General features: G+C 37.8%; 1 long non-coding RNA gene across 1 annotated transcript; it reads right to left on the bottom strand.

The window, feature by feature from the left end:
• Positions 1–325: 325 nt before the first annotated feature.
• LOC134325910 (uncharacterized) lies at positions 326–811 on the bottom strand. Its single transcript, XR_010014405.1, has 3 exons — positions 724–811; positions 503–617; positions 326–414 (listed from the first exon to the last, which is right to left on the bottom strand). It is a non-coding gene; the product is annotated as an uncharacterized LOC134325910 (long non-coding RNA).
• Positions 812–8,509: the final 7,698 nt, after the last annotated feature.

The following is an 8,509-nucleotide window of genomic DNA, read 5'->3' as shown; positions in this document are numbered from 1 at the left end:
AATCCACCATTCTAAATGTTTCAGACATTATACCTTGACTATCTGACAGATTGTTACACCACTCCTGCTCTGCTCTTTCAGGCTGAAAGGTGCTGGTTAGTGCTAAGAATGCAAAAAAGTCAGGTTTAGATCGTTGACATTTTTGTAACTCTTTTGTGATTAAAGGTGTAGCTATGGTATGAGATTGTTAGTAGATGACATGCACTGTGGTTGCTTCAACAACAAAAATGTGTGTAGTCTGTGTGGTAGGATCCACACAATTGTAAAATTAAATGCACTAACCGTTATTTTTTGAACCATGTTTCTGTCTTTGTGGTGGGGCTGGGGGCCTTGGTGCATTTGCAAGTTTTTTTTACTTTGACAGGTTGTGGTTCTTCTTCTTCTTCTTGTTCAGAGGAAGAGTATATTTTCTTTCTACAAGAGTACAGTAATAAATTAGCAATAGGTATTACACACTGCAGAATTGTTTTACAATATTTATAACACAGTATGCACAGCTCACTTCCTGACTCTCTTTCCCAGAGTTTCTGTGCTGGAGTTTCTTAACTCAGTTTCTGAGTTAAGATCTGATGTGTAGCATGACTTTTTCCAGTTGGCAACAATGTTGTAAAACGACTCTGTGAGGAGGGCAAAAAAAGAAAAGAGCAGCTTAGATCAGGTATATTATGGTTACAATAATATATTTTTCCATACAGTGTGTGGTCACCAAACTTTTATTATCACCTGATTCATAAAGTATTCGCACGCTGTGCTTGCTCCACCCTTTATCAGGCTGTGGGACCTCTGATTTCCTGACACTTTTCAAGAGTCGGTTTTCGTCTTTGTAGGGAGGCCACCAGGAGAAGCCATCCTTATACCAAGATTTTGCCACTGGTCCGGTTTGCTCCTCCCCAACAAACTCTACTGTGAGGTACATTGCAGGAGCTGCACCATGCCCAACCCCCCCAAAATGACAAGTTTTTTCTGACAGAAAGGTACTAATACTTTTGTTATTTTTAAAAGTGAGCTGTAGATAGATAGATGCATTAATAAATTAACATTTTTCACACATACTACCATTCACCGTTTGGGATCACAGTTAAAAATATATCATTGTAATATTATGTAATGCAAAACTAGAAGTTTCAGATAATTAGGAAGCTACAAATGTAACACAATTTCCAAAATGTAGATGTATCCAGAGGTGTGTGTGTGTGTGTGTGTGTGTGTTTATACACACGTTCATTACTCTGGATGCATCTACATTTTGGATATTGTGCTACATTTGTAGCTTCCTAATTATCTGAAACTTCTAGTTTTACATTACACACACAATTCTCCACTTATCAAATGTGATGCTTACATTTCAGGGTAAACAAAAATGGTAAACGGAATTGCAGTATTTGATTTATCACTTTTAAAAAATAAAATAAAAAAAGATTGAATTAATTGAATAGACAGTTTGATATGTAGTTTGCTATATTTAAATCCACATTGTATGAGTTAGTTTTGGATATAAAAAAAAATCTTTTTTCATGCAAGAGTGGAATTGACACAAATTTGTGTTTATATGGAATTAGGAAGGCCTTCCCCTCTATTTGATCAGCTTTGCAGAAATGTATCATTCTTGTGAGCCCATGAACCAAATATATGCCAAAGGTACAGTAGATGATGACAGTGGATAATCAAAGAATGATTCATGCTGCTCAAATCTGCTGTATGCCACAAATACCTCATTCCTGCAAGAGATGATATTTTTAACCTTTGCAACTTTTCCCTCAAGGTAAATATAACTGTTGGCCTGGTCAAGCTTGACAGTGAACTGTGGTGTTACCAGCTTTTTGTATTGGGTTGCACCATAAAAAGGTGGAGGAAGAGGACCAGAGATGCTTTGTCTTAATAAACATGTCTTTTTCTCTGGGCTATCTCTCCATGGTACCTCTGACAGTCTTTTTACAATTTGACTGAGTGGGCTGCTAGGTTTTCTAATCATTTTTTTTTCATTTTACTCAGCTGGTTTTCATATTGGAAGGCACTGAAGCTGTCAAGAACACCGTGATTTTTAATGTCTTGCGCAAGATGCGCTAGATTGTGAACATTGTACGACACAAATTTAGGGCCATAGAGCTGTCCAAAATGAGAAACAAAAAGACCTAGGATGTTATTGGCATATTCAAGATAGTCCTCAATCAGAGTATTGTTGCTAAGGATGAAAATGCCCACAAATAGCAGCAGAAAATTTTGGTACACTGCGGCGCAGTTTCAGGTGTTTTGTATTGGTCACTAAACCCTTGTTTTTTTGCAGAATGTGTGTAATTGATTGGAGCACACCAAAGTACTGGCCACCGGCTTTATCCTGAATTGCAAGATCATTTGATCTTGCTGTGCTCAAGAGTGTCCTGGCATCTTTTGGCAAGATTGAGTGATACTTGCCAAGGACATCTAGCAGTGCATTTATGTGGTGTTGAATTGCCCATTTTGCTAGTTCATCACGCAAAGAATCAAACTCCAGTTCTGACTCTGATCCAGAATCAAAGTCCTCACAGTCAAAAAATACATCATTAGTAATGCAACTGAGGTCATTATTACACACAGCAGATTGGCAATCCATGAACTCCAAATCATCATCATCGTTGTCTTCGTCTTCAAGTAGAGCATTGTTTTCCATTTCTGAATCAATGCTCTGCCCCCCCCCCTTGTGCCTGAATTGACTCTAAGTCTCGATCAACCCATGCTTTTGCTTTTCGCCTAAGTGTCCAATATGATGGTTTTCTGCAAGACATTCTGTACAGTTAAACAAAAGATACAAAACAGAATCATTGTCACATTCAATGTATGTTATTAAAGTTATTAAAGGATCTATTGCTTGTTCATTACATACCTTTGTCTTCTGCACACCTGTCTTGCTAGTGAACCTGATTATAAGAAGACAACTGTGAGTAATTGTATAAAAAAAGGTTAATATGGTAAATAATCCTTTGATAAGTGTACACACTTAAAAAAAAAAAAGGTTCTTCAAGGGTTCTTTAGTAAAGTGAATGACCATGAGCATTAAGGACCTATATAGAATGGAGAATTCGTTGTACATGTTTCTATTTAGCACCAAGAGGGTGCTTGTAGTGTTACAATGTCAAGCTTGTAACAATATAAGAACCCTTGTGGTGCTATACAGAACCATGCACAACACAATCTCCAACAATCTAAAGAACGATTTCACTATGCAAAGAACCTTTTAAGCATGAAATGGTTCCATATAGAAATCATAGTTCTAAGTAGAACTACTTCCTTAACTAAAGAACCCTTGAAAAAAATCATTGTTTTGTCAAAGGGTTTTCTGAGTCATGCCACAGAAGAACTACTTTTGGTTCCATAAAATACTATGTTTGTAGAAGGGATGTGTGAGTTCTTAAAGAATCTTAATTTGGAAAAGGTTGTGTTTTTTTTTGGTTTTTTTAAAGGTTCTTCACACTCTCACGTCCCTTGTGCAAACTTTGTATTTCATGGTAACAAACGTGGATCTTCTGTGGGATCACTCAGAGAACCCTTTGACTGTTTACTGAAAAAAGTAATCCTGGATTGATCTTAATCACTATCTGGGAACACTGACCCTGTGGTGTGTTAAAATGTTTGCAAAGTTCCTGATTTTGTGCACTTTTTCGACTGCTCAAATTTAGTGAAGGTAAATATATTTAAATGTAGGTTTGATCATTTTTACACATGTATTTAATAATAAACTGAATGACTAAATTTACCATGCTTCTTTAATATATAGTTTCTTGATGTTTGAAAGAACCTGTGCATTTTTATTTAGCGTTGTCCAGACTTATCCACAACAGGCCAGTTAGCTGCTGGATTTCTTTCCAGACAAGCCAGAGCACATCAGGTTAACTGTTTAAAGACTGAGGCCAACTGATTACACAAGTACAGTATATGTGCCCAGGCTGCTTTATGAAAACCTGCAGCCACACCGGCCCTTTGCGGATGTAGGGTACCCGCCTACTATTTATTTAACTGGCGAAAGCATGTATCACATGTATCACATGCTTTACGTGGAGAGGCGTGACTTCAAAAAAAAAAAAAACCAAAGAACTAAAGGTGAGTGGTTTAGCTGCGGCTGATGAGAAACGGAGGGATTTCACATAGTATGTTGAAAATGTCACTTCTTAAAAGTCTGCGGAGAGGTAATACTAACATTTCGTGTTTTTCTAAAGGCATGTTTCTTAGCGTTAGCTAAAGCTAAAATGAGATGAGGTTAGCTAGCTCGCTAGAAGGCCAATTAGTGAAGATACTAGTGCTAGCTAGCAAAAGTCGTTTATTCCGTAATTACGCCACTGATGTAACCTTCGCTAGTAGTGTTAAGTTAACAGAATTGTATTCAGAATTGACACTTCTAACTATCAAATACCAAAATTATTTTCGGCTAATGCTATAGCTAGTTTTTTTTTTAGCTTCAAGCTAAAGTCGTAATGCTAGCCAAGTTAGCTAGCTAGTGCTACTTACTTTGTAAATGGGGGTAAATACTTTGTATGCAAACTTATACTCAGGGACGATGTATTGACGAAAAGTCAGTGGAATTATTATATACAAAAAGCAACTATATGCTACAATAAATCGATGGCTTTGACGGGTAGAAGAGCAGCGTCTCAGGCGATAGCTTACAAAACCGTTGAGTGTCCGTTAACTGGTCAGCTCGCGCTAATCTTTTAAATTCGCCACGAAGATTCTAACTCATCCACGCGCACAATTAGTGTTTCGTGCTTGAGCTATAACTCCTAATGAGATGATTTGTTAGTTCAGTGTTGGTATAAAAAGTGAGAACTTCAAAATATACAGGGATATGGATTTTAAATGCCAGGATTGGTAATCACTGGACTCCATTTCATGCCACCTATAGCTAATGTCTGTAAATATTTCACTTTAAGTTCAACGTATTTGGTCGTTTCTAAGACAAAGTTGTTCTCTCCCTCATTGAATGCTAGTGGAATTCTTTAACGCTTATATATCGTAAGATGGTTCTCCAGTCTTATCCATAAATGGCTAGTGTGGCTGCAGGTTTAAATATCAACTAAGCAGAAATGTACCTGATTCCTTGGTCTAATTGAAATTAAATGGCAACATGATTTAAAATGATGAAATTAGGTGTTCTTGCCTAAGGCATATGCATGCTTATCGTGTTAACCAAACTACACGTGCTTATGCATGCAAGTATTAAGAGCATATGAGATTAGATGTGTTAGTATAAGAACATGTATTTCGATCAAAGGCAGGTTGTCTTTTTGTAGTCGGTGTCACGCCAATATTAGTAACTGGGTTTAAGCTGGATTGCTCTCTGGCAGACCCATAGTTTTTCTTGAAGCTGTAAATCTTTTAGTGAAAATATTCAGAACAATATATGAATGCCAACATTGGGCATCAAATGTACCCATAAATTTAGGATGGTTCTTGGCGTTTTTTTTCCATTTTCCATCAAATGTATAAATTTTTCTTAGTAACAGGGTAGCCATATGTGACTCATGCAAATATTTGTAAAATACCTCCACAGTACAGTTCTGCACACGCATTGAACTAGTGTTCGGAGTTCAACAGCGTTTTAGATGTGGTTGATTGGAAATGTGGCATCCATAATGTCTCAAGATGAAACATTCTTTGCTTTTTGAAAAGCCCTGCCCTCAATCGGTATCTGCCCAGTCGTTCACATTTGAAACTTTGTCTACCTGTGAATTCTTGTGCACACAGCTGCACTGTGTAGCTCAAAGTGGGGATGAATCCACTGAGCTTCTGGATGTGGGACTGACCTCAGAACTCCATGTATCGCTTGGGAGGTAACATAAGTTAATCTGTGTGATTAAACTGCTTGATACAGCTCGGGAAAGTCAACACTTGAAGAATAGGAATGGCATTGTGTGGCTCCTGGTGAAATATTAAGCACTAAAAATTCCATCACTTTGGACGTGATTTCTTTAGCCTTCCGGTTGCTGTACTTTTGGTATTGGTCAAATGTGGTCTCCACAGTTCGCTGGATTTTTTGTTTGTTTGTGGGTTTTACTAGCTGTGCTGTGTTCTGATCACTGTAATACTTACGTGCCTTGGGTGATGTACTAGAATGTTAGTTTTGCACGTTTTACAGGTAGCTGTCTTTTGTCTGAGTTGGTAGAAACTTTCCAACTGATCACATTTTCTATCAGCACAGCAGCAAAATTAACACTGGTTTCTGTAGCCGTGCACAAGGTCTGTATCTTCATCTGGCAGTTGAAGAGTGGGTCCTCATGCAGAGCTGCTGCAATCCTTACGTTGTGAAAATGGCCGATCACATATTTGACACAGCTTGAATCCATAAACCCAGCCTGCCTTGTGTCTATAGAATGTCACAGACTGTTTGAGTATTGTTGACCATGTGCATCCTTTCATGACCATTTCACTTGCAATTGAACAAACTGATTACAATGATTACAATTACTCCCTTTTTTTCTTCTTTCCCAACTGATGACCGTGACCCAAATGGAGGATTATGTTGGCCAGCTGCAGCAGAGCTCTCACACAGCATCCTTAGTTCAGGTGCTTTATTAAGCTTATGCAGTGGAAGTGAGTTTACACTGCTTTCTTTTAGCTGGAGGGAAGCACAGGCTTTTTTGTCGGTTACATTTCTCAAAAACTTAAACCTCAGTGGAATCTTAAGACATTTAGTTGAATGTTGAAAGTTAAATATAAGTAATACAAAGTATATTTTCCAGATGAAGTGTTTTGTTGCAGCAGTGCACACACACCAATGCACACGGTTATAAGGACACTTCCTTCTACTACTTGTAGAATTTCTACAGTGCACCTTTTTTGTATTGTAAATCTTGCTATTTTTGTTTCTAGGTGAATGCAGACATCATATGTGTTGCCTGTAGCAGCCATGCAAGGGGTTTGAGTTGTCTTGAAAGTTTCTGATGAGTGTAGTTTTAACCCAATTTCCATCTGCTGCACCTGTACTGCATGGATTCTTGACCATTTCTGCATGGTAGGATAAAAACTGCTACTTTCCTCGCTCCTGTAATGCAGACCACATTTACAGCTTCGTAAAGTGTTTAATTACTTTGACTCTTGCTGAACTTTAAATTTGTGCATGTCGCAACACACATGGAACACATGAGCAAAGAAGAGTGTAACATTTCTGAAGGCATTGATCTATGCTACTTCTGTTACTATTTGCAATAAAATAAGTGTGCTTACCTTCAAGGTGTCTTGCTTTGTTTTCGTTTTGTGAAAAATTTTTGTAAAAAATAATAATTGAATAGACCCATAACAGGGCAGTTGCAACATTCATCGATATGTAGTAAAATCATTCTTTAACATAATTTTGCAAAGACTTTTTTTGGGCCTGGTATTTGTGTACAGATAGGGCTTTCACTTATTAATGTGGCTGTAAAAATACTACTACCAGTAAAAGGAGATATATAAGATTATATATACAGTATATATACTGTATATACAGGTATATATATACAGTATATTCGAATGTTATAACAAGCCTTTTTATTAGTATTGTGATTATTGTGATTAATAATGTTGCAACTGCCCCTTGTTGCAACCGTCCCCACTCTCCCTGAATTGACTGACGGATATAAACGGAAAGGTTTGCGAAGAAATTCATCGGGAAATGATTAATCTGAGTAAGGTAGGTCACGTCTGCCTGCCTGTATGAACTGATGAGCCCTGCGACCTCGCCCAGTGTAGTTATGTCCTAAGTGCGAGTTAAGAAAGAGGTTAAAAAAACCAGTAATAATTCTACCTTCCAGCGTACTGGATACAATACTAACTACTTTTTTCATGTTGTGAGCATATGGTGTAAAAGTTCGACGAGGTCAGAATCCGAACTGGGAAATTGCAGCTCGGGTGAAAATTGCTGCATAATGCAGATGTCAAAAAGACGTATATGCGTATGTGTTCAATATGTAGAACGCGGTGATGATGATAAGACCAATGTAAGATCAAGTTAAATGGAACGCGATGCATTTAAGATGTTCCGACCGTTTCCAGACGTCTCTGAGACGTATATGTGCTATCAGGGTCTTTATAGACGGTGCTGTTTATGCTTTTACACTTTAAACATGAGGAGTTTTTTTACTACAACAAACACAACAGCAACAATTAATAATTATAAAAATAAAATAATAATAGTAACGTTACAGATCTGTACCCAAGCAACAAGCTGTAATTTATTTCTAGCACCACTAGATGGTAACTATGTCTGTACAACATTTTGAACATCACTTTAAAAGTCAGTTGAATGTGTTTTACTGTAGTAAGAATGAAAGTATGAGCTGATCTTTGTCTCATTGTGTAGCTTTGATGAAGAAAAAGCCGCTGGGTCAGTGTGTAACAGGAGGTTTGGTGTGAAGGTGGGTGTGTGTGGATAAAAGCTTCCAGCACCTGGTACTCCCAGGCGGTCTCCCATCCAAGTAATAACCAGGCCCGACCCTGCTTAGTATCTGAGATCGGGTGTTTTCAGGGTGGTGTGTATGGTTCATAACCACAGGAACACAGA

The sequence above is a fragment of the Trichomycterus rosablanca genome, chromosome 14 (assembly GCF_030014385.1).
Source record: "Trichomycterus rosablanca isolate fTriRos1 chromosome 14, fTriRos1.hap1, whole genome shotgun sequence".
Classification (NCBI taxonomy): domain Eukaryota; kingdom Metazoa; phylum Chordata; class Actinopteri; order Siluriformes; family Trichomycteridae; genus Trichomycterus; species Trichomycterus rosablanca.
The sequence above is the reverse complement of the archived record's forward strand: the minus strand, read 5'-3'. Positions and strand labels throughout refer to the sequence as shown.